The 27,089-nt window shown below is 36.8% G+C and overlaps 1 protein-coding gene across 5 annotated transcripts in view; it reads left to right on the top strand.

Annotated features, from left to right (window-relative positions):
- The window catches only part of PAM (peptidylglycine alpha-amidating monooxygenase), a 310,801-nt gene that overhangs the window by 25,224 nt on the left and 258,488 nt on the right, over positions 1–27,089 (top strand). The gene's annotated exons all lie outside the window — the stretch shown is intronic.

Here is a 27,089-nt window from a genome sequence, read left to right as displayed (position 1 = left end):
TCTTTTTGGTGAGGCAATGTGACTTGCCCAGTGCCACACAGCTAGTAAGTGTTGTCTGAGGCCGGATTTGACTTCAGGCCCTCCTGACTCCAGGGCCGGTGCTCTATCCACTGTGCCACCTAGCTGCCCCATGGGAATAGTTTCAGAAGGAAGGTACGAGATTTAGAAAGACTGAAAGACTTGCTATAGAAGATGGGACTTTAGCTGAGACTTGATGGAAGTCAAGAAAGCCAGGAGGCAGAGATGAGGTTGGAAAGAGTTCCAGACATGGTGATAGCCAATTAAAAACAGTGTGAATGGCAAGATCTTATGTTAGAAACAGCAAGGAGCCTAGTGTCATTGGATTGCAAAGTACATAAGGATGAGTAAGGTAGAAGGAGACTGAAATGGAAGAAAGTGGGCAGATTATGAAGGACTTTAAAAGTCAAATAGGATATTATATTTGATCCTGTAGATTATAAGGAACTGCTAGAATTTACTAGGGAAAGGCATGGGAAAGATCAGTCTGACAGCTGAGTGGAGAATGAACTGGAGTCCATCTCCTCTCTCTGGTGGAGAAATTTGGGTCAGGGAGAATAACCAACAAGTTATTTCAACAGTCCAAGCCTGAGATCATGAGGGTCTATGAGATATGTTATTAGGTAGAAGCCACAATACATGACTGTTGATTAGATGTGGGGGATTAGAGTGAGAAGATGAAGATGACATCTAGGTTGTGAACCTAGGCGATTGGGAGGATAGTAGTATCCATAATACGAAAGTTAGGAAGAGGGTAAGGTTTGTGGGGGAATGATAATGGGTTCAGTTTGGGACATGCTAAATTTAAGCTATCTACAGGACATCCTTTTCAAGTGGTCTAAATAGGCAGCTCTCAGGAGAGAGCTTAGGGCAGGTCAAATAGGTATGAGAGTCATCCTCATAGAGATAATAATTGAAGCCATGGGATCTTATGAGATTACCAAATGAAATAGTACTGAAGGAAAAAAGAAGAGGGATCAGAACCTCATCTCTTGGGCGAAATGCATGGTTATCAGGTAAGACCATAAATGAAAATGGAGAAGGATTAGTCATATTTATAGAAGAAGAAGCAGGAGAGAGGAGTGTCACAAAAACCTAGAGAGAAGAAAGGATCAAGGAGAAGAGGATACTCAACAGTGCCACAGTCTGGAGAAAAGTCAAGAAAGAAGAGGATTGAGAAAAGGCTGTTCAATTTGGTGATTAATAGATCATTAGTAACTTTAAAGAGAATGTTTTTGGTTGAAACTTAAACTATCCCTAGTTGCTTTTAACTGTTAGCCAAAAGATATCATTTTGTCTTTATCAGCCTGGTCTTTTTCTTCTGTATATATTTGTTAACGTTCTTCTTAAAATAACTGCCTAGAACTGAACACAATAATATAGATGTGTGGTAGGGCAGAATGCAATAGAATGATTTATTTCCTTTGTTTTGCACATTAGGGAGGCAGAATGGTATAATAAAAAAGATCTGTGGGCTAGCTACCACAGATCATACTTTTAGTATCAGCTCATCTTAGCCATGTGACCTTGGTGGGTCTTACCTCATAGCTCCTCATTTTCCTTGGACATAAAATGATGGCAATAATACGTGTTCTCTCAATTGCATGGAATTGTTGGAAGAGTAGAATGAGGTAATATATGAAAGAGCTATGAAAATTGTAAATCACTATGCAAATTTCAGTATCATTATTACAAATATAAAGGTCATTCATCAGGGATGTCTCTCCCCTCTCCCTCCCCCTCCCCCTCCCCCTTACCCCATCCTGCCCTGGACTGTCAATTTTGTGAAGTCCTCAATCACCTTGATGAGCTTACAGGACATGAACGTTTGTAGGCAAGTGAGGGACAGCTCCCCACAGGAAGTGCTGGTGGTGAGGAGGTGTCCATCAGTACCTTATTTGAAGGACACTGTGATTCCTGATTGATTTTCAGACAGTGGATTGCCTCAAAGATGATTGGGTTGCACAGACTTTGTCAAAAGGAGAACTCTTCTTAGAGAAACAACCTTCTTTGTGTTCTATAAAAGTGAGCTTATAGACCAGATCATCTCTGTTCTTTTCTCCTATGTCTTGCCCCTAGAGTTGGGCAAAGGGAAAAGAGAAAAGATTTTCTCCCTCCCCTGCCACTCCCTCCCAGCAATAAGTGATTTGTGGAAGAAAATCATGACATGGCTAATTAATTGTAGTTATAATAAGACATTTTATAGCTTTAAAAAAACTTTATAAATATTTCATTATTATTTCATCACAGCAACTCTGTTAGGTATTATTACTATCCCCATTTTACAGATGAGGATACTGAGACACAGAATGATTTTGCCAATGATTACCCAGCTTTAAGTGTCCAAGGCAGGATTTATACTCATGACTTCTGAGTGCACATCCAGCACACTATTTTTTTTTTGCAGGGCAATGGGGGTTAAGTGATTTGCCCAGGGTCACACAGCTAGTAAGTGTCAAGTGTCTGAGGCTGGATTTGAACTCAGGTACTCCTGAATCCAGGGCCGGTACTCTATCCACTCCTCCACCTAGCTGCCCCCATCCAGCACACTATTAACCATGCATGCAGCTTGAGAGAAGAATATCTAAGAGAGTACTTCTCCAGTGTGAGAGATGGCCACAGCTAAGGCACTGATAGATGTGTTGAAGCACGTGGCAGACGCAGTTTGGTCTTTGCCCCCTTGGCTTAAGTGGGAAGCTGAGGAATAGTGCTCCTGATCCCATGTTAGAAGAGGGAACATGTTGAGTTTGTAGGTATGTGATTCTGGAATCTCTTCTTCTAGCCACCAGGGAAGGGAGGTCTCATGGGAAGTACCAGTGTTTGTGTGTTGCCTGGTAGGTAACCCCAAATTTGAGAGTTTTCAAGTTCAAATGTATTGCATATTCAGCAACCATCAAAGTAGATTTACTACTAGAAGTTAGGTGGTGTCTAAGCCATAAAATGATACTATATTTTGGGGGCGGGAGAGTAGGGAGAGAACGATTTAGCATCCTGTAAGAAAGAGGGAATCACTAGAACATCAGAGGATTGTCCCAATGACAACTTCAAGTTCTATTGAAAGGAAGATTATTATAACCCATTTGAGTGCTTTTTGTTTTCAATTTATCTGCTTCTGAGTTCTTCTGAGTATTTTGAGTGTGTGTATATGTTCATGGGTCCCAGCACTTAGTACAGTGTCTGACACGTAGTAAGCACTTAATAAGTGCTGTTGAGTTAACTTTTTTACTTTCCCTGAGTGCTTTGTCTTTTACATTTTTTGTGAAGTGAGGGGAAAAAAAGGTTGTTCCATGCTGAATTTGCATTTACTGCCTTGAATGTTAATGTTGGAGGTGTTGGTTGAATTGAATTGAATTAAACCAAATAGATGTGTCTATAGATTCGACAGAATAATATTAAAAACTTAGAGCTTCTCCTAAAGCCTTGTAGATTGTACTTGAAGTGAGATCATATTGTTTATTTGCTAGCTTCAAATCTCAAGTACCAGGACATAAACAAGAGAAGAAAAGAAAACAGTTAGCTGGGTAACTGATCTGAAAGTGGGGTTGTTTACAGAAAAACAGACAGATAGATGGGTAACATAGGCAGAAATAGAGACTTCTTCAGTGGCCCTGTTTGAGAGACTTCAAAATATGGATTGGCGTGATAGTGAACTAAAAGTGAGGAGAAAATAAGGTACAGCTGGACTACTTAGTAAGACATAAACCTTTGACTGTCCTTCCACTACTTCTAGTCTTGTCAGGTTCCCTATAAGAATTTGGATTAAATTACTTGATCCCCTGATTTGCATCCTCAAAGCCTGCTTCCCAACTACCCTAAAGGAATTAGAAGCAAAAATGGTACATTTTGAGGGGGCAGCTAGGTGGTGCAGTGGATAAAGCACCAGCCCTGGATTCAGGAGGACCTGAGTTCAAATTTGACCTCAGACACTTGACACTTACTGTGTGACCCTGGGCAAGTCACTTAACCCTCTTTGCCCTGTAAAAAAAATGTACATTCTGAATTTCAAGTTTTATTTTCGAATTGATGATTCTTGGTGATGTTACCTATATTTATATAGAGACCATTTCAAAAGAAGATACCCCAACACTATAATAATAGAAAACCATTTCCTTAGTTCATCTTAGCGTTTACTACTGTCACACTGCTTTTACAATACCTATTGTTTAGGTAGGAGCTGGGAAGAGAAGTTCAGTATTAAACTCTCATTTCAAATAGTTGGAAGGTAAAAGATGAATGGATATTTATGTTTTTAGGAATCTCTTAATAAGCATTTTCACCTTCATACAATCAGTGTTTTTACCAAAATAGTCAATGTAACCATTCCAGGTGAATTTATATTTGAACTCTTTATTACACTGTAAGCATTGAATCTTAATATGTGACAGTCAAGGTGGGACCTTTTATTGCCTAAAGCACTGAAGCTACAGTGGTTGAAGGTCCCCACAGGAATTTTACAAGTGGTGAATTGTTGTGATTTGCTAGGAGTCCTTCTCACTGGGAAAAGAACCAAGAGGATCTTTCTGTTTTGCTGCATCTTGTGCCTCTGGCTGCATTTGCTAAACAGCCTTATGGTCTGTGAAAAACTAATACCAAAGTGGTAATATTTTAGGGATGGCCTATGAGGGATCTATGCATTCAGTCATGGAGGAAGCTGAGCTGAGGTCACTTTTGTTCTTATGAGGGCACAGGTAGAGACTAGTACATTACAATGTTCTGTCTGCAGCTTATTACACATTTGTTATTGTTCAGTCATATCTAACTCTTTCTGACCCCATGGACCATACTGTCCTTAAGTTATTCTTGGCAAAGATGCTGGAGAGGTTTGCAATTTCCTTCTCCAGTGAATTAAGGCAAACTTATTAAGTGACTTGCCCAAAGTCATACAGCTAGTAAGTGTCTGAGGCTGGATATGAACTCATCTTCCTGACTCCAGGACCAGTGCTCTATCCACTGAAACCATCTATCTGCCTCACACACACACACACACACACACACAGACATGGGGTGGGGGAAGAGAGAGATTATAGAACCTTTAGCTAAAATAGAGAATATCAATGTTGCATTCCTAATGTAGATCACAAAACTTAGAGACAAGATGTATATAATATACACATATATGTTATCTTCCTTGATGGAATATAAGCTGAAAAGGAATGTTGTTTCATTTTGTCTTTGTATCCATAGTGCCTAGCACAGTTCCTGGCATATAGTAGGTGCTTAATAAATGCTTCTTGTTCATAGCGTCTAAGGCATCTGTGTAAATATGTTCCTTGGGAAAGGTTAGGAATATTATTGTGGCATGGTAAATGGCAAGGTTCGACTTCAACAATATCAATTATCAACAAATAATGCACTTTCCAATAAGTTGTAAGTTTTAACCATAAATCTGAATCTTAGGCACGTCCAAGCCATGCCACTTTCACTTGGGTCTTTCTCCTCATTCCCTTCTCACCTGATCCTGGATTTTGCTCCCTGGGACTCTGGACTCTGATAGGAGAAATTTCACTTAGTCTTTCACCCAGCTTGGAACCAGGCTCAATATTATTTCCCAAACCTTTGTGCACGTGCCTTACCCAATTTCTCTTTTTGTATATTCCCCCATTCAGATGTAAGCTCCTTGAAGGTTTAAGTATTAAAGGTATTGATTGCTTATATTTGTATCTTGAGCACTTAGCACAGGGCCTCTCACATGGTACTTAATAAATGATTTTCAATTAGTCAATTAATTATTTATATCTTGTCTTTATAAGTTTTGTGATCTACATTAGGAAATTATTATTGACATTCTCCATTTTGGCCAGAGGTTCTATAGTATCTCCCCATGGTGAAATAATTTTTTTCCTTATATCTTTACTCAAATGCCCTCTACTATGAATTTCCATGCGTAATACAATTCCACTGTTCCTTATATGAAATCTATTCCCATCTCACCAAGTCTCAATGCATTAATAGGGAATTTTCTTTTTTTTTTCTTTTCTTTTTTTTTTTTTTTGGTGGGGCAATGGGGGTTAAGTGACTTGCCCAGGGTCACACAGCTAGTAAGTGTCAAGTGCCTGAGGCCGGATTTGAACTCAGGTACTCCTGAATCCAGGGCTGGTGCTTTATCCACTGTGCCACCTAGCTGCCCCCATTAATAGGGAATTTTCACCTTTTTATATGTAAATATCAAAGTCTCTCCACTCATTACCCAAATTATGTGTATTTTCCCCCAGGGATATAAGTATTATTCCCAGTTATTTTCTCCTATTACTTAAAAGGCATTTTCTCCATTGCCAATGTATCATTTTTGCATCCATGTACCATTTTTCTTTTTGTGATGTACCTGATGTAACTGTTACCTTCCATAGTGTCCAGCTTTAAAGTTTTTTTTTGAGGGGGAGGGGGATTTTTTTCTCTTTCTACTTTTATTGCCAGAAGAATCACATCTAAATGACTTATTCTTTGTCCTTGCCAAGGAAGACCAAAATGAAATAAAATAAAAGCTTCTTGACTTCCACTGTCTGTAATAAAAAGTTCATTAAACAGTCATTCCTAACAGATAAGTGGGAGAAAAAGAATTTACAACAAGTTTCTATGATAAAGGCCTCATTTCTCAAATATGTAGAGAACTGAGGCAAATTTCTAAGCATACAAGTCATTCACTAATTGATAAATGGTCAAAGGATGTGAACGGGCAGGTTTCAGATAAAGAAATCAAAGCTATGTATGGTCATATGGAAGAAAATGCTCTAAATCACTGTTGATTAGAAAATTACAAGTTAAACAATTTTGAGGTACCCACCTCACATCTATTAGACTAGCTAATATGACAGGAAAGAAAAATAACAAATGTTAGAGGAAAACTGGGACACTAATGCACTGTTGGTGGAGGTGTAAATGAATCCAACCATTCTACCCTTTGATGCAGCAATACCATTTCTAGGTCTGTATCCCAAAGAGACCAAAGGAAAAGGGAAAGGATCTATATGTACAAAAATACTTATAGCAGCTCTTTCTGTGGTGGAAAAGAATTGGAAATTGAGGAGATATCCATCAACCAGGAAATGACTGAATAAGTTGCGGTATATGATTGTGATAGAGTACTATTGTGCTATAAGAAATAAGTAGAATACTTTCAGGAAAACCTGGAAAGACTTCCATAAATTGATAAAACATGAAGTGAGCAGAACCAGGAAAACAATGTATGCAGGAATATCATTATTATATGATGATTAACTGTGAATGACTTAACTAGTCTCAGTAATAAATGATCTAAGACAATTCCAAAGGATTTATGATAAAAAATACTATCCACCTTTAGAGAATGAACTGATGGAGTCTGAATGGAGATCAAAACAGACTTTAAAAAAACCTGTGTGTGTGTGTGTGTTTGGTGTGTATTTTCTTTCACAACATGACTAATATGGAAACGTGTTTTACATGACTGCACGTGTATAACCTCTATCAAATTGCTTGCCTTCTCAGGGAAGGGATAGGGAAGGGAGGGAAAGAATTGGAACCCATTTTTTTAAATGAATGTTAAAATATTTTACACGTAAGTTGAAAAACACAAAATATTTTTTAAAAAGAGAACAGCTATTCCTCTACCACTTTCTGACTAGAAAGATAGTTCACATCAGCTCCATGATTATTTCTTCTTTCTCTTTTATTTTTAACTGGGGTGTGATGATGTCCCACAATGCAATTCCAATCAGGGAAGTACATAACACTGGTGACTTAGGGCTGTAGCAGCCAACTCAGGTTATTCCTCCCAAGTCATAACCTTAAATCTGAAGTTTGAAAGAAGATGAAGTCCTACCTTTTAATGATCTGATCATCATCTTTGTTTCCTTTCCCCATAGCTCTTAAATACCCACAAAGACTTCACGAAAATAATCTTTCAATTTAAGCAAGAAATTGCCAAAGGTAGAAAAAAATGGAAGTATAGATTTCAATTACCTTTTCTATTGAATCCTATGTTACTCTTGATGCATCATTGCTTTTAAGAAAATAGGACTGGATTAGGAGGGAAGAAAGGAGAGAATGTGAAATTTTCAAAGGCTAATATTGAATAGTGATAGCAAAACAGAGTTCAGATACACATTCAAATAATCCTATTCTTCCTAGAGTTTAAGTGAAAAAAAATCAAGTGTAGGAGGAAGGTGAGATGTTGGGAGCCAATGTACCATTAAACTAAGAAACAAAATGGGTTGAAAATGTTAAATGTAAAAACCTAATTTGCCATCATGCCACACCAGAGGGCACTGGAGAAGTCAATAGTGGGCATAAGTATGCTGCAACAAATTGCAAATTAGGTATTTCACAGGAGAATCCCTATAAATGATATCACCAGAGAGATTCGTGATTGGAAAAACAGATGGGTTGGTCACATAGTGACAGCAAGGGATAATCAACTGGGGGTCTCTATGCTCCTCTGTTGTTTCCAAAATGTCAGGAGAGTGAGATTAAAATTATCAACAGTTGGATGCATCCTCCCCTTTGCTGGTAAGGTTTCTGGAAGGAGGACATGCACAAGAGCTACCTTGGGCAGGAGGACATGGGGGGATTCTAATCTCCATCATCAGAGGGAGAACTCACATTAGTGAGATCTTACATGTATTGAAGTATCCTACTATATCCTATTGTAATTAAAATAAGAATTATTTCTGTTGATCCATTGGCAAAGGAAGCTTTAATGGTACCTTTCAAAATTATGCAAGATATTAAATTTAGGCAAAGAAGGTAATACATTTGGAATATAACTAAAATATTTAATTTCTTGTATTCGATTCTGTTATCTATGTATATTTGAAACCGATATTCTGTCTTTCCTTTTAAAAAGATAACTGTAATATTGATAAAGCTGAACTATCATTTATACCTGGTCTTATAATGGAAGTATTATAGAATTTCTGGGGCTGTCGTGGCTTTTGATTGTGTATTTATGAATAATCTATTTTTCCAATTCAAAAGTAAACTTGAAAAAAGATGAAATCAAGTTTAATCATTAAAGTGTGTTCACTTCTGCACAGAAACTTTGGAATCAACTTAAAATTTTTGAAACATAAAATTTATCAAATTGGAGAAAGGCTAGTATTTATTAAGAATTCCTTTGGAAAGAATTTGTTATTTATATAGGGTTTTGTTTTGTTTTGGTTTTTTTGCAGGGCAATGGGGGTTTAGTGACTTGCCCAGGGTCACACAGCTAGTAAATGTCAAGGGTCTGAGGTCAGATTTTAACTCAGGTCTTCCTGAATCCAAGGCCAGTGCTTTATCCACTGCGCCACCTAGCTGCCCCCTTATTTATATAGTTTTAATGTAAATGTAAATGAATGGAAGCCAGAAAGTTTTTCTTCCAAATCTTTGTAGTTATAGTCAGATATCTGTTAACCTGATTGATGTTGGTGTCAGGACAATTTTTCACATAAACGAATGTTTTGATTTTTTTTTTTTTACCATTCCTTGACCTAGTTGAGCTTTTGAATTTTGTTATATAAAATATATGAATACAATTTTAGACATAGTGAACAGACATAACCTAAGAATAATTACTTTACATCATATCTCAATAAAATTAAGTTAGCTGAAAGTAAATTTGATTTTCATTAATTATTTCAGGCAAACTATTATAATAACATTTATTTGCCATAGTTGCTGGTATAATACATTCTCTCCTTTTTCCATCTAAAATATTTTTCTCTTATTTGATTATGATAATACTATTATCTTCTGCCCTTGGAGTAATAATATATCATTCTTAATGAAGGAACCAGAATCCAAGGGAGGGTAACAAAACAAATAAGATAGGCATACCAATGCCTAAACTCTTTCTGTACATTTTGTTGCTGTTCAGTCTTTCGGTCATGTCTAACTCTTTGGTATCCCATAGATGCCATCTATTGGGATTTTTAGGCAAAGATACTGGAGTGGTTTGCCGGATCTTTCTCCACCATGTCCTCATTTTATAGATGAGGAACTGAGTCAAAGAGGGTTGAATGATTTCCCAGAGTCACACAGCTAATAAGTGTCTGAGGCCACATTTGAACTGAGATCTTCCTGACTCTAGGCCCAATACTCTATCTACTGTACCACCTAGCTGCCCCTCTTTTTACGTATACCATACTGTAAATCTCATTATTTCCTGAAAGCTGCTAACACAACCTACATTATCAGAAATACTTTGGAATCCCTCGTAATTGAAATTCTCTCCATTTTCTTTCCTTTGATCACCATGGGTACTGTGACTTACTGATTGCTTATGAAGGACAGTAAATGTCCATATACTTAATTTATAGCATGAGTTTAATTTTTCCCACCTATAAGATTGGCTAAAATGATAAAAGGAAAAAATGACAAATCTTGCAAAGGATGTGGATATATCAGGATGCTAATTTATACTGTTGGTACAACTGTGAACTGATTCAACCATTTTGGAGAGCAATATGGAATTATGCCCACAGAATTATAAAACTGTCTATATACTTTGACCCAGCAATACCACTATTAAGTCAGTTTTCCAAGGTAGGGTGGGGAAATGTGATTGGACATGCCCTTAAAAAAATCATTTTGGTGGCTGAATGGAGCATAGATTAGAGTAGGGAGCCAAGGAGACTCACCAGCAGGCTATTGCAGTCATTTAGGAATGAGGTGATGAGGGCCTGCACCATAATAGTGGCAGTGTCACAGGAGAAAAGGAGGCATACACAAGATATGTATAAATGGGGTGAAAGACATTGAGGAGTTGAAGATGACACCTAAGTTGTGAGTCTGAGGGACTGGGAAGATGATTTTACCCTCTATAGTAATAGGAAAGATTGGAGGAGGGAAGAATTTACGTGGAAAGAAAGTGAGTTCAGTCTTGTACAAGTTGAGTTAAAGATGTCTATTGGACATCCAGTTTGAGATGTCTTATGTTGTTGCTGAGTCATTTTATTTGTGTCTGATTCTCTATGACCCCATTTGGGGGGTTTTCTTGGTAAATATACTAGAGTGGTTTGCCATTTCCTTCTTATAGCTCATTTTACAGATGAGGAATTGACACAAACAGGGTTAAGTGACTTACCCAGGGTCACATAGCTACTGAGGGTCCGAGGCTGGATTTTATCTAAGGTCCTTTTGACTCCAAGATTAGTCTATCCACTGAACTACCTAGTTGCTATGAGATGTGTTATAGGCAGTTGGAAAAGCCAGATTGGAGGTAAAATGAGAGATAAGGGCAGAGTAGGTATATTTGAGGATTGCCAGTCTAGAGATAATTAAATCTATGGAAGCTGATGAGATTACCAATTGAAACAGTAGAGAGAGAGAAGAGAAGAGGGCCCAGGAAAGAACCTTGAGGGACAACCTTTGTTTAGAAGGCATGATCTGAAGGAAAATCTGGCAAAGGAAACTGAGCAATCAGATAGGTAAAAGGAGAAGTATCCTTAAATCCTAGAGAGAAGGGAGTATGAAGGAAGAAAGGGTGATCAGCAATGACAAAGGCATGTGAGAAAAGGCCATTCATTGGATTTGGCAACTAAAAGATCTTGGGTAACTTTGAAGGGAGCAGTTTCAGTGGAATGGGGTTGAAAACTGGATTGTAATGGGGTTAGAGGTAGAGTGAGAGGGGCAGCTAGTTGGCACAGTGGATAGAGCACTGGCCCTGGAATCAGGAGGACCTGAGTTCAAATTCACCCTCGGACACTTGATGCTTACTAGCTGTGTAACCCTAGGCAAGTCATTTAATCCTCATTGCCCCACCAAAAAAAATTTTTTTTGAAAATAAAAAGTAGAGTGATGGCGAAAGTGTAAGCACCTATTCCAGACCACTTTTTTGAGGAGTTTAGCTACAAAGAGCAGAAGAGATATAGGGCAATATTTAATGAAGATAGAAAGATCAAGTGAGAGTTTTTTGAGGATGGGGAAGAGACATATTTATAGGCATTAGGGAATGAGCCAGTAGACAGGGTGAGATTGAAAATAAGCAATAGAAAAAAAGTAAAAAAAGAAAAAAGAGAAGAAAAAAGAAAAAGAAAATAAGCAATAGAGTAGGAATGAGGGGGCAATCTGTTGGAGGAGACAGTATGAAATGGGATCACTTAAGCAGGTAGAGGTAGGGTGGACTATCCTTGATAAGGATTAAGACCACCTCATCATGTATGATAGGAATACAGGAGGAGATATTTGTACAGGACTTATGAGTGATATGAGATTAGGAAGAGAGAACATGGAGCTCACAGTAAATGACCTCATTTTTTTCTGTAAAATATGAGGCAAGGATGTCATCTAAGAGAGTGAGAGGAGAGAAAGCCATGACAGTTTTGAGGAGGGATGAAAAGGTTTGGAAGAGCCACTGTGGAGGATGGGATAATAGGATTACTTAGCAGCAGGGTCCAGCTAAGGTTTTGTAATGTATATTTGTAATGGATGCAATCAGAATGGTTACAGGATTTACTCCACCTTCATTTAGTAGCATATGTGTTGGAACAAAGATGGCAGATGGTGGGAGTGATCCATTGTTGAGACTTGGCAGGACTTAGTCAATGAGTGATAAGGAGAACAGGTATTCAAGAAGAGTTGAATTTTTGTATTCAACGCAAATGTACGGTTGAATTTATTCACCAAGGGATCAAGATGGAGACAAGAGGAGAGAGAAGTTAGTGCAGAAAAAATGGCCTGGGAGTAAATTGAAGGATTGAGGGATTGGATGCTGCTGTGTAAATGAAGAGGAGGGTGTGGTGAAGAAAGGCAGAGTGAAAGGTGGAAAACCAATAGATTGTGAATTAGTTCACATACATGCATGCCTACTACATTAAAAAAAAAAACTTTCATAAGACTTCCTGAAAGAACCAATAATATATTAATTTAGTAGACACATTTTTGACATAAGAATGAATGAAAAAGCCTTGAATATATTGTTGCCATTTACCATACAGTGCATTAAACATTGGGAATTAAATTACAAATGAGAAGTTGTCTTTACTACAAAGTAGATTATCTTTTTTTTTTTTCAGGGCAATGAGGGTTAAGGGACTTGCCCAGGGTCACACATAATAGGAGTATTAGTTTGATTTGCACATTGTTATGTGAAAAGCTGGGAGGAGGGAAGAAGGGAGGAAGAAAAGTTGTAGCAGTATAGCAAACAGAAAGCCTGGAATTGGGGTCTGTAGCCAGGTAGCTCTAATGGGCTATTGATAACCAAAATGGCATGGCCCCGGGATAGAAATCCCAGAAGTAGGGTGGCATTTCAGGAAGATGGGCTAGAGAGAATTACAGTTAGGGATCTGAGGCAAACTAGATACAGTGGGCTTCCATCAATGAAACCATCAGAGTACTATAGAGCCTCATGTGGGCTATGCCCTGACTCACATTCACAAATTAGATACCCATGGGGACGGTTAGCTCGGGTTCAATATACTTTGCATGTCTACATTACTAAAACTTCTCATGAGCCTGCAGTGTTGTTCTTTCCTTTAACAGTTTCCTTGAATGCCCAATTATCATAATGCAAAGGCATTTATTTAAATGACTTAGTAAGAAATATGTATTGCCCCCATAAATATGGACCATACTCTACAAATCTTGACAGCATCAGTTGGAAGAGTAGAAAAAAAGATAGGGAATAAAACATATAAGGAACACATGTGGTCATAGCACATATGTTCAAAGAGGGACACTTACAATTCTAATAATTCTGGGGCCCTGATGACCTTTTTTAGTGTCCTGATACTGCTCTTCATGGATTATGATATCTGCCAGGTGAGTCATTCAGCTGGATTCACTGCTCAGTGTTACCATGTGATAATATGCCTTAACAATAGTTTTCAACTTTGTGTCAGCTGAAATTCTGGTGTAAGGGACTGCTATGCACTTCTGGGAAGAGTTGGTACATGTGCAATAGGTCTAGCAGATGTTTAGCCACATTCTCTTCCATCTGCAGTTTCTTCTTTCCCTAGGGTTATTCTGTATTGCTTCTACTCAATATTCTGCTTATTTCTTTAACTGAATGCATTTATGTCCCCATTTAGAATCATAAACTGTCAAAACTTGAAGGAATCTGAGAAGTCTTACCCCATCTTGTTTTATAGGTGAGGTAACTGAGCCTATCTAAAATTAGTAATGTATCTAAGCCTCATAGTTAATCTGTAACAGAGCTGGTTTAATTCTGATTGACCCAAGTAAGTGACAACAGTGAGAGAAACCTTTACAACAGTAAAGGTTTGGCCCTCATTTATTCTTGGTCCTAAATCACTCCACAGAGACTCTGTTGGTTTTGTATCATTGACAGGAAATTGGTCCATTGAGAATAGAGCTCCTTTATAAAACTGGAATCTCTAGTCAATCTACCTGGTCCTTTGAGGTTCATGGTAGGCTAATTTTTGACCTGAACACACCGGAGTTGCTTCTGAGAACTGTGTTTCCTGATCCAAGAATACTCCATGCAAGAAGTGATGAAGGCACAAATGAGGATGGTGATTATGTGAATAAAAAGGAGACAAAGGAAAAAAATATCGTAGAGGTAGAAACAAAAAAATTTGGCAATAATTGGACATGTGTGAATGAGAGTAAAGAATTTAAGATAATGTTGAGATTGTGAACCTAGGAGAATAGAAGGATGACAGAATCCTCAAACGAAATAAGGCAATTTGGAAGAGGGGTGGATTGGAGGAGGAGGAGAAGAATAAGCTATGTTTTGGACATACTGGATTTCTGGTACCTAAGAGATATTCAGTTTGAAATGCCCAATAGACACTTGGAAATGTATGACTGGAGCTCATGAGAGAGAATAGTAATGGATATTGAGTTGTGGGTGCAATCTTTGTAATTCATTAAAGTCACGGGATGGGGCAGCTAGGTGGTGCAGTGGATAGAGCATTGACCTTGGAGTCAGGAGGACCTGAGTTCAAATCCGGCCTCAGACACTTAATACTTACTAGCTGTGTGACCCTGGGCAAGTCACTTAACCCCAATTGCCTCAAAAAAAAAAGTCACGGGAACATTTGAGGACTTGAACACAAGATCTCTGACTCCCAGGCCTCTGATCTCCCCACTAAATCACGTTCATAAGGGAAGAGTGATATCAAATGCTCACACACAGTGTAAATGACTGTAAAGGTATTACCAACTGGGCACTACTATTTTCTAAAGATTGGACTAGAATCTGTTTCAGCTCTGAAATTCTATGATTCTTCAAACCCATGGATCCTTGCACATGTCACTGAGCTTTTCTGAGCTTCAGTTTTTAGGGGGTTTTTTGTCTGTAAAATAAAGGGCTAGACTAAATGGTACCCAAGGTCCCATCTATTTCTAAATCTATGATCCTTTTAAAATAATATCATTTTGACCTCATTTTTTAAGCTTGGAAGAGTCTCTAAGATTATTTTCAAAGAATATCATATCAATGTTGATAAAATAAAATGTTAAACATGTAAAATAGCAGCTTTTTCTAAAAGAAACATGTAAAAAATCCAGATTAGTACAAGTTTGGTGAAATATAAGTTTCAGTAAAGTTTCTTTGAAATGTAAAAAAACCCAATCAACTTCTTTTCCATATTGCTATTAAATTTGGGGTTATGTCTAGTATTTCAGTCTTTTTTTGTGGGGCAATGAGGGTTAAGTGACTTTGCCCAGGGTCACACAGCTAGTAGGTGTCAAGTGTTTGAGGACAGATTTGAACTCAGGTCCTCTTGAATCCAGAGCTGGTGCTTTATCTACTGTGCCACCTAGCTGCCTCTATTTCAGTCATTTTTAAAAATCTTCCTAAGTAAAATCTCCCTTATTCCAGAATTTTAAACTATTTATTAATTATATTTTTGAGAAATGTATTTCTTTAGCATTTCTGATTTTTCCATTTGATCATGTGGCTATACGGGTAGATTCTAGATGTTGGATTATTTTCTGTGGCTTTCAGTTGAGGTTTGTATTTTTAAAAAGAAACTATTACCTCATGTAATGATATCCTAAAATAACTGTTTTAGACTGGTTCCTTCCAGTGTATCTCAAAATGGACCTTGGAATCCATCATGTACTTTCCATTTCCATTGCCACTAGGCAATGCCACCTCTCATTTTTGGACTATGATAAATTTTCCAACTAATATCCCTACCTCCAGCCTTACCCCCTCCCATCAATCTGTTCAACACATCAGATAAATCTTCCTAAACTATCCTGTTCTATATGTCATGTTCTTACTTAAAAACTTTAAATGTCTTCCATTCTTTCCCTGTAAATGAATGTCCAAAATATTTAACTTGACATTTATAACTTTCCACATTTTGATCTTTGCCTACATCTCTAATTTACTTTCCCTTACTCTCTCACTACAGCTAAACTGTTTTGCTCATTACTCTTTGAATAAATCATGCTTCCTTCTTCACCTTTGTTCCCACTATTTCTCTTACCCAGGATGTATTCCCATTCACTCCTTTTTTTATTTTAATAACAGATCACATTCTGACTCTTACTAAAGCTTTCCCTGCTCCTAGAACCCAAATGAATGTCTCCCTATTTTGAACTCCTTTCAATTATAATGAATTTATTCAAACTACATTGTGTTATAATGGAATATATGTGTGTGTGAGTACATATTATGTGTGCATACATATACACGTGTAAATTATAGAGATACCTTGTTTTAACAATTAGATGTGAACCTTCTGAGGCAGGGACCACATATAATATAATGAACCACATATTTAGCCCTTCACAAAGTGCCTTACACATAGGAGGTATTCAATAAATGCTTGTTGATATAGGTAGTAGGTGGAAAGAATGTTTCAAGATTGGGAACATGTACTGATAAAGATAGGGTATTTAAGGAAAGGGAGGAAATCTTTTGCAACAAATACATTTGATGCTGATAATATAGAAAGTATGACTGTCAAGCAGTGAAATGGTTCTCAAAACTCTATCTGAAAATTTGTCTCATTACATTATAATTATATGTAATATTGTTATTTTTTTTAGTTTTTGTCTTTAGGCAAGTCATTGAACCTGTCTGAAATTCAATTTCTATCACTTATAAATAGGAGTAATAATATAGTAATAAGTACCTCACAGGATTGTTTGGAGAATCCAACAATGTAGTTCATGCAAATTACTTTGTTACAGTAAAGTGATATATAAGCTAGCAATATTGCATTCTCTTTCTCCAACTTATTTGTCAACTCTTTCAGTATAAAGGCTCTGTGTTGTATTTATTTGTTTCTCTCAGAGGACTATGTCCACAGGAGAGACTCAATAATTTTGTTTTTGTTTTCGTTTTTCTTTTGCTGGGCAATGAGGGTTAAGTGACTTGCCCAGGGTCACACAGCTAGTAAGTGTCTGAGTCTGGATTTGAACTCAGGTCCTCCTGAATCCAGGGCTGGTGCTTTATCTACTGCGCCACCTAGCTGCCCCAACTCATTAAAATTTTTGTTAGTGTTGATGATTATCATAAACAATGAAAAAGCAAGGAGAGTAGGGGCAACTTGTTTCACTGTTTTAAAATGTCTTCTGATCTTTCAGTGGGGAGGAAGGGAAGGAATATTGTAATTGGATTGACTGATTTTAAGATCAATCCTGGATAATTAGCAATCTTCAAACCACTGTTAACTCTGAAGGGAAGAATGTTAGTCCTACTGACAGTTTAAATAGAATCACGTATAGGAAAGAGACTTCCTGATTTCCCCCTCCTAGCTTCTACTGTGTGTGTGTGTGTGTGTGTGTGTGTGTTTGTCTTGGAATCCCACTGAATGTATTTTAGATTTACTTCTCTCTGAGAATGTCCTGTTACACTAATATGTTGTGAACTCCTTAAGAGCAAGTAACGTTTTGTTTGTTAGCATCCAGCACAGAACTTTGCATGTAGTAGAAGCTTAATAAATGTTTGTTGAATGGAAGTGTGGCAGCCGTCATCAGAATGACCCAGGGTAAAGAGTATTTAGCAGGGAGTATGTAAAGGGGGTAAGAAAAGGAGAATAGATGGTCCAATCAGGTTTCCTTTTTGGACACTGAAGGAAGGGAAACAGGAAACAGGCAAGAATAACCAGAGTAGTACTCCAGACTAGGGGTGAAATTGAAATTTTTGCTGTGGGAAAAGTACTACTTGATGGAACTGACCTACTAAGTTTTCCACAGTCAATTGTTGGAGAGCTATAGGAACAAGAATAATATTTTCCTCACAGAGTTTGCTTGGTGTAACAGAGAAGGCAAAAGTCTTGTTCATGGTGGTTTTATTAATGTCGACTTTCTCTTTGAAAGCAAAAATCAGAAGTAAAAGGTTTCAAAAGTATGATTGAAGTGCTTACACTGTGTGCATATGTATTTTGATTCAGTATCTATGTGTACTGCATAATTAAACTTAAATATTTTTAATGATATCTCATTTGCTATATCCTTGGAGGATAATTGTAACTCAATAAAGAATTTCCCCACTAGTGTGTTCTATTTTTGCATAACAAAGTAAAATAAAGGCTGCCATAATGAACTTTTATCTCATTACAATGTTATACTGATGGTGATTTCAATATCAAAATGTAAGGGAAAATTTATCTTCTTATGTTTTGTACCCTTTTAAGCAAATAATTAATACTGCCTAACCCATTCATTTTTTTCTGCAGCTAAAATTAACATTTTGTTAAGATAACACCTACTGTTAAAAGATGTTGATCTCTGAAGGCAGACAAATTATATTTTATTTTTAGCAATCTTGATGGTAAGGATATAATGTAAAAGATAACAAAACTGTTATGATCTAAGAAGTGAATTAGGCTGGGCGAAATTTTAATTTAGTAATTATGCCAAGTTAAATTTCTGACTTTTAATTAAAGAGGACTGTCTGCATGTTTTATCATTGTTTGTGTCCTACTTTCATCATTTTTACATTGTTTAAAACAGTCTTTTGAACATCTGTCAAAATCTTTGTTTGTTCTAATCAAATTTACTTGTGAAAGAGAATACAAATACCCTTCCATGCCCATGAAAAAGAACTTGGGCAATATGCTTATATTCTCTTAAGCATATCAAGGTGGATGAATGAAACCTCCCTGGGACCAGTACAATAGTTTCAGCTGCCTACAGAGTTGATAACAATCTCAGTTAATGGAGCAACAGTCTATGCCAGAAAGATGGGGGGAATTATTCTAGACAACTACCATGTTTTATTACTTTTACACATATAAAACGGCATAGATTCTATTGAAAGTTAAATAGAGGGGGCAGCTAGGTGGCACAGTGGATAAAGCACCAGCCCTGGATTCATGAGGACCTGAGTTCAAATCTGACCTCGAACACTTGATACTTACTAGGTGTGTGACCCTGGGAAAGTCACTTAACCCTCATTGCCCTGCCAAAAAAATAAAGTTAAATAGAAAACCATCAGCATATATACATATATATGCACATGTATGTGTATATGTATGTGTATAGACATGTAATATATACATACATCTGTATATGTGTACATATCTGGTTTCCTTTTCAAGAATTTATATCCATAGGAAAGATAGTTATGAAAAGGAAATATATATTTCATATGATATATATTTGATATGTTTCAAATATGTCTATATGTTTATGTATTGTGTATGTATCTATACACATACACACATGCATATACATATACACACATGCACATATATACAGATATGCACATACATATATACATGCATTATACAATACGAGCACACATGTATACCTATATACATGTGTGTATGTGTGTGTATATAAAAAATATAGCTTCAATTTCCTCTTGTGAAGTAAGGATAATAATAGAATTTACATTACATGGTTGTTAAAAAGATCAAAATAGGTAATATATGTAAAGTACTTTGCAAGCCTTGAAACATTATATGAATGCAATTATTATTATAAATATTGTTATCATTTGATAATAGTATTATTCTCTGTAACAATAGCTAGTCATATATAAAATAATATTGTCTAGGATAATATTTAATCATACTACAATATAGTATTATGATTACCTTGAACATTTACTTCTTTTTTTTTTTAAGTGAAGCAATTGGGGTTAAGTGACTTGCCTAAGGTCACACATCTAGTAAGTATTAAGTGTCTGAGGCTGGATTTGAACTCAGGTCCTCCTGACTCCAGGGCCGGTGCTCTATCCACTGCTCTACCTAGCTGCCCCAAACATTTACTTCTAATAAAGGTTGTAAATTGAAAGGGTTCAGCTGAGCCCAGCTTCTCCTAGCAAAAATTTTAAAGGGTTATTGATGAATGAATAATCAGGAAAATTAAAGGGGAAACATTAATATGCTCCTCCATCCTCTACAGGTCTGTACCACCAGAAGCTGGCTGGCCCCATATCTAGATGTTGTCATGAATAGAGCATTGGACCTAGAATGAGGAAAATCTGAATTCAAATCTGGCCACAGACACTTACTAGCTGTTTCACCTTGGGCAAGTCACTTAGCCTCTGTTTCCCTCAGTTCCCCAACTATAACATGGGGAGAATAAAAGCACCCACCTTTCTGAGTTGTTGTGAGGATCAAATGAGAGTATATTTGTAAAATAGTTAGCATCAGTGCCTGGCACTAGGTAGCTAGTTATTGTTGTTTTTAGAAAATAGCTTTATCTCCAGATATAGATTCTGAAGCCAGCAGGATCTCAGCCCTTGCCTATTGGAGCCAGCCAAGGATAAAGAGAGTGGTAACTGGCAAGTAAGTGAGCCTACCTCCCAATAGATGACTACTAAGGGAAACAGCGAGACACAGTGCCCTTTATGCATCCCCAGATGAGCACAAACTCTGATATTCAGTACCAGGAGGTCAAGGAGATGGAGACAAGGCTGGGAGGTATCCAGAAGGCACAGAGCCAATGCAATCCATGATATCAGGTCAGTATCCCTCACACCCTTATCAGGGAACAAAGCCAGCTTCCAAGTTGTGACTATGAAAGTCAAAGGAGCCAAAGACAGGCCAACGTCATACTTACCAATAGATAGAAGGAAAAGTCAGGAATTGAAGCAGAGGGTGGAGACTGGCTCTAAAACCAAGCTCACAGTCCCAGGTTAGGAGTAGCAAAAAGAGTAAAAATACAGGAACTCATCTAGAACTTAAGGAGATGCAAGCAAGATCTGCATACCTAATCAAAGAATACTGGAGGGGAAAGAGCCTGACTTTGGTAAAAAGTCAAAATCCAGGAAAAATGAATAAAAGAAGAAAACTCCTAATACAATTAAGAAATACTATGGCTTAAAATCAGGCCAAAGGTAAATCCAGAAGAAATTAACTAGATAATAAGTGTGAATCTCAAAGAACAAAACAAACAAAACAGAATGTGTTACCCAACAAGGACTCCAATAATGGATGTAGGAAACAAGAGAAGATATATTTTTTAAAAATGAAATTAAAGCTCATTAAAAATTGTAAGGAGGGGACAGGTAGGTGGCACATTGGATAGAGCACCGGCCCTGGAATCAGGAGCACCTGAGTTCAAATCTGGCCTCAGACGTTTGACACTGACAAGCTGTGTGACCCTGAGCAAGTCACTTAACCCCAATTGCCTCACCAAAAAAAAAAAAAATTGTAAGGAGCTTTAAATAGAAAGTAGACCACTTGATCCAAGTAGTTGATGCCCTGAGATAAAATGGAGCCAAGAGAACTCGGTGGTTCAATGAGACAAACAACATAAGAAAGTCTAAAGAGAAGAAAATTATAATGATATGTGAGGTTTCTTCTATCAAAATCAACCTGGGAAACGGGCTAATGAAATGTAATTTAATAATGCTTTATCTCTCTGAAAACCATGAGTAAACAAATCATCTCAGTACCATATTTAAAGTCATGATAAAAGATGAGTCCCTGGAGCTGTTAGAAACAAAGGGAAAAATGAAAATAGATAGAATCTGGAATTAAGGAAAGTGACGAAACAGATAATTTCTTCATTCTTCTCCAAGCTTTACTCCTGCCACCCCAGGCTTTTTTCCATAATGCCCCCAAATGGGCATTTTCCTTTTTTCCCTACTAAGGTTTTAGACTCTCTTCTGTGTATTGTATATTCTTAGAATGTAAGCTCCTTGAGGGAAAGGACTCTATTTTTGCTTATATTTGTATTCCCTGGTTTTTGCATAAGTTTATCTCACAGAAGTGATTAATAAATGCTTATTGGCATGACTTGGGTGGGGGGAATAAATTGAAAATGACAAAAATCTCAGAGCCAAAATTCAGAGCTCCTGTATCCCTCCAAAAATATGCAAATGGTTAAAGAGAAATAGTTCAGTTACCAAGGAATCATAATCAGGATCATGCAGCACTATACTCAACAGTTTTTTTAAAAAGACAAAAATCTCAGAATACATTGTGTTATCATTCTTCTTGTAGTTTTGTAGAACTTCATTGGAGTACTTTGGAGACATTTGGGCTCCTCTAGGACTTTTCATATTGCCATTACATAAATGGAAATCTATTTTTTGGTAAAATTTGTTGATTACTGGTTCTTTAAGCCCTTCCATATAATCTAATATCTTCTTCCATAACACTTTTGATAAGAAGATATATAGGGAGAAAGGAATAAGCATTTATATAGTGCCTACTATGTGCTAGACTTTAAAAAATATTATCTCATCTGATCCTCAGAATAACCCTGGGAGGTAGGTGCTATTATCTCCATTTTACACTTTCTACTGCTACACCAGCTGCTTATCTAGATCTAAAAGAAATAGACCCTTAAAAGGAAGCAGTGTATAGAGCTCCTCGATTAAGGAAGACTCATCTTCTTGAATTCAAATCTGACCTCAGACATTTCCCAGCTGTGTGAACTTGGGAAAATCACTTCAACCTGTTTGCCTCAAGTTTTGTGTCTGTAAAATGAGTTGGAGAAGGAAATGGCAACCCACTCCTGTATCTTTCCCAAGAAAACCCCAAATAGGGTCATGAAGAGCTGGATGCAACTGAAATGACTGAACATTTACAGTACTTGACTTCCTGCTCCAACATTCCAAAGGATATGTGATCTCATTGATAAGAGTACTCCCTCCAGAAATGTGGATCACAACCTGTCCATGCATTTACCCAATCCCTGTGACCCTCATCACGTTATTGGTACGTCACAGGTTTTTATTCAATAATCAGGGTGTCTTCCTTAAGTTCTTAAGGATACAAGTGAAACTCATAAAGTGTTCATCAGTTAACCTTCTGACTCACAGCATGTTCAACCCTTCTTTTTTTCCATGAAGAAATCATTTATACTACTTCTGCTGTGTGAATTACGGATTATGGTATTTTGTACTCAGTTCATGTCCACCACATGCTTTTCCATTGCCCTTTTGCAACTTCAATTCCTGACACATTACTGAAAAAGAAAAATCTTTTGAACTTTTAGGAGATCATTAAGTACCAATTTTGAACTCATTCTTCAAACCTTCCCTAAATAAAAGATAGCTTAATCATTTGGAAAGAATGCCACATGGTGACTAGATGTTAGTCTTATTCTTATTGTTGACTTGACGTTTGACTTTGGAGGGGAAAATCCAATGTGTAGAAACAAGATATAAACAGCATAAATCAGAGGTAATCTCTAAGGGCAGGAGGACTGGGAAAGACTTCTCTTAAAAACCAACAAGAAGGGGCAGCTAGGTGGTACAGTGGATAGAGCACCAGCCCTGGATTCAGGAGGACCTGAGTTCAAATCCGGCCTCAGACACTTAACACTTACTAGCTGTGTGACCCTGGGCAAGTCACTTAACCCCAACTGCCCTGCAAAAAACAAAAAACCAACAAGAAAACGGACAATATGTATTGATAGAGAAAACCCCTATCATAACTTCTCAAAATATTAAAGTAAAATGACCATTGAATCACCAAATAATTATTTAAAAAACACTTGAATTATTACATAGATGCAGTTCAACATTGAACTGGCAATGGCTCAGCTATCTTTAGATAGATGTTAACCAGAACTTTTTAACACAGCAAAATGGATGGTATAGTAAGAATAGTACCACCTTTCCAGAACTAGCTAGCCCAGCAATGTTGTATTTTCTTTGAAATATGAAGGATTCTCCCTTGCTCTGTAAGAATGCTTTTCAATTTAATTCAAAGTGATTATGTGAATATAAGTGAAGAACTGTCACAATTATTGTAGTAAATATTTTAAAGTCATTCTCACTATGCCCTTGACCTGCTTCACTGGAGATGAGATAATTACACATTTTCAAGTAATTTTATTGAAATGTATCAGACATTATATTTATATGCCTAAAAGTAATATATATATATATACATATATAAAAAGTTTTATATTTATATCTATGCTAAAAAAAGCTTCCTTTGGTGACAAGTAGCATCAATAGTCCCACAGAAATAAAGAGCAAAACAGAAAAAAAACACTATTTGCTGCAGAATGGTCTTTTTTTTTTTCTAGGGTATAAGGAAACTTTATCTCCATTCTATTGTAATTAACCATTTCAAATTAGTGGGGATAGGAATTTAGGAGATTTTATAATGGTCAGGTTACAATAGATATGGAAAATGACTCCTGTGTGCCCATACCATCTACAATTTCCCAAAGATACAACAATTCAACTGGTCATTTTCAACCTAGGGACATTAGAGTTATATCATGTGACATGTAGTAATTATGAAGTAATCCTCCCCTAACAGTCAGCATTGATTGGATACCTATTAGAGAAATAATAGAAAATCTCACTGGTACCATTCAGTCTGTGATTCTATTGCAGCACTAACTTAACAACAGCAACCAATTTTATTTTTCCAGTCTCTGTGATCAGTAACAGACTTCCTTTAAATATGTCTATGAGTCATCAAATCATCCTGTCCTGAAAATACTTCCACAAGGAAAAGAACAAGACATTATTCTTAATTAAATTTCTCAACTTTGACTAATATTCCCATGACTTCACAATACATATCAAATTCGGTATTTTCATATTTTATTGTAAGACAAAGTGTGTGCTTTAGCTTCACATCACATGCATCCACCCACCCACCCACCCAGGCCATTTTAACACCTGCCTTCCATCGTTGAATTGTTCCTCCTCACCTGATCAAACACTTCCTACACTGTATCAGGCCCCTGGACCTCCAGGTACCTGGAAAAAAAGGGATTATATATATATATATATATATATATATATATATATATATATATGGCTTTTACACATGATCTCAACACTGCATTTTGAATGTAAGATGAAAATAATTTAATGATCTTAATTATAAGACCTTTAATAATAGATAAGATAACAAAGTACATCTTTACATTGATAATTTTATAGATAATTTCGTTGTCATTCCCTCATTATATAACCCCATTTGAGGTTTTCTTGGCAAAGATTCTGGAGTGGTTTGCCATTTCCTTCTCCAGGAAACTGAGACAAACAAGGTTAAGTGACTTGCCCAGGGTCACACAAGTAGGAAGTATCTGAGGTCAGATTTGATCTGAAGTCTTTCTGACTCCAGGCCCAACACTGAGCCACCTAGCTACCCTAAATAATTTTACCTTACCTTCAATATAGTCTGAATATAAACTAAAATAACTTTAATTGGCTTTCTTACGTCTACAGAATCTTCCATGGAATAAAACATGATTAACTCATAGCAATAGTATTTACTAAGATAACATGGTAAGAACTGTAGCTACACAACATTCCTCCAAGAAACCCAGTATGTATTCCCCCATTAATAGACAGAGTGCCTGGAATAGAGTAAGCACTTAATAAATACTTGTTCATCAATTGACAACCATTGGGAGAATGGACACCAAGTTAAGGATATGATGACAGTGAGGCACACATAGAAAAAACTCTGGAAATTCAAAACTCTGGAAACACAGGGCCTTAAAGTCTTTTTCTTTCTTTCTTTCTTTCTCTTTCTCTCCTTCCTTCCTTTCTTTTTATTTCTTCCCTTCCTTCCTTCCTTCCTTCTTTCCTTCCTTCCTTTCTTCCTTCCTTCCTTCCTTCCTTCCTTCCCTCCTTCCCTCCTTCCTTCGTTTTTATAACTTTTTCATTAACAAGACACTCCATCTCTCAGTGCTAGGTATACTCTCTGGCTATTCCTCATGCCTGTAAAGTTCTCCCTCCTCTACTCCAGCTACCGACCTCCCTTTCACACAATTAAAATTCCACCTAGAGGAAGCCTTCATTAACCATTCTATTTTTTTTTTGGTAGGGCAGTGGGGGTTAAGTGACTTGCCCAGGGTCACACAGCTAGTAAATGTCAAGTGTCTGAGGCGGAATTTGAACTCAGGTCTTCCTGAATCCAAGGCCAGTGTTTTATCTACTATGTCATCTAGCTGTCCTCATTAATCACTCTTAATTCCAGCATTTTCCTTCTTTTTATTTCCTATTTATCCTGTATATAGGTTGCTTTGTGTATATTTGTTTGCATGTTTCCCCCTCCATTAGACTGTAAGCTCCTTAAGTGCAGGGACTATCTTTTGCTTCTTTTTGTATCCCTAGTGCTTAGCACAGTGCCTGGCATACAGTAGCCTCTTAATTAAATGTTGATTGATTGGTTTATTGATTTTAAGGATCAACTAGGGCAGTGTCCACTTATTGAACAGTGACTTTGCTTCCTTCTTACTCACTCAAGTAACTTGTTCCTACCTCTGAATTAGGGTTAACCTGGCTTCATTTTTACAATCAGGGCAGAATACATCATTATCATCTCCTTTTTGTGATTAGGTCCTCAGCTTTCAAGGACCAATTCTTTTGCAGCAGGATTTTTATGGAAGTCTAACCTTGCTTGAATTATATTTAGTGTAAGGTATATTTCTTAAAGCATTATGATAAACTTTGTATGTTTCACATATTTTATGTTTTTAAATCATTATCAATATCTTTTGAATTTGGAGAGTAGCATATAAACTATATTATTTTGAAACTTTTACATACTACTAGCATAGAATTTTTTTTTTGTTAGACTAATGGTTGGGTATATGTGGCTTTTCTCTCTGGTTATATGTTGAATAGTATAAAACCTTTAACAAATCATTTTCCCCCTTTGAATAAAGTTACTGTACAGGCAGTGATACATGCTTTTAAATACCTGACTTCTGAATGTGAACCTTAAAACTTATACTGAAATATTCAGGAAACAAGAAGCCATACATTTCAACACTAGTAAATATAATTTTCAGTTTATTTTAGTAGA

Source organism: Dromiciops gliroides, chromosome 1, assembly GCF_019393635.1.
Source record: "Dromiciops gliroides isolate mDroGli1 chromosome 1, mDroGli1.pri, whole genome shotgun sequence".
Lineage (NCBI taxonomy): Eukaryota > Metazoa > Chordata > Mammalia > Microbiotheria > Microbiotheriidae > Dromiciops > Dromiciops gliroides.
The sequence above is the reverse complement of the archived record's forward strand: the minus strand, read 5'-3'. Positions and strand labels throughout refer to the sequence as shown.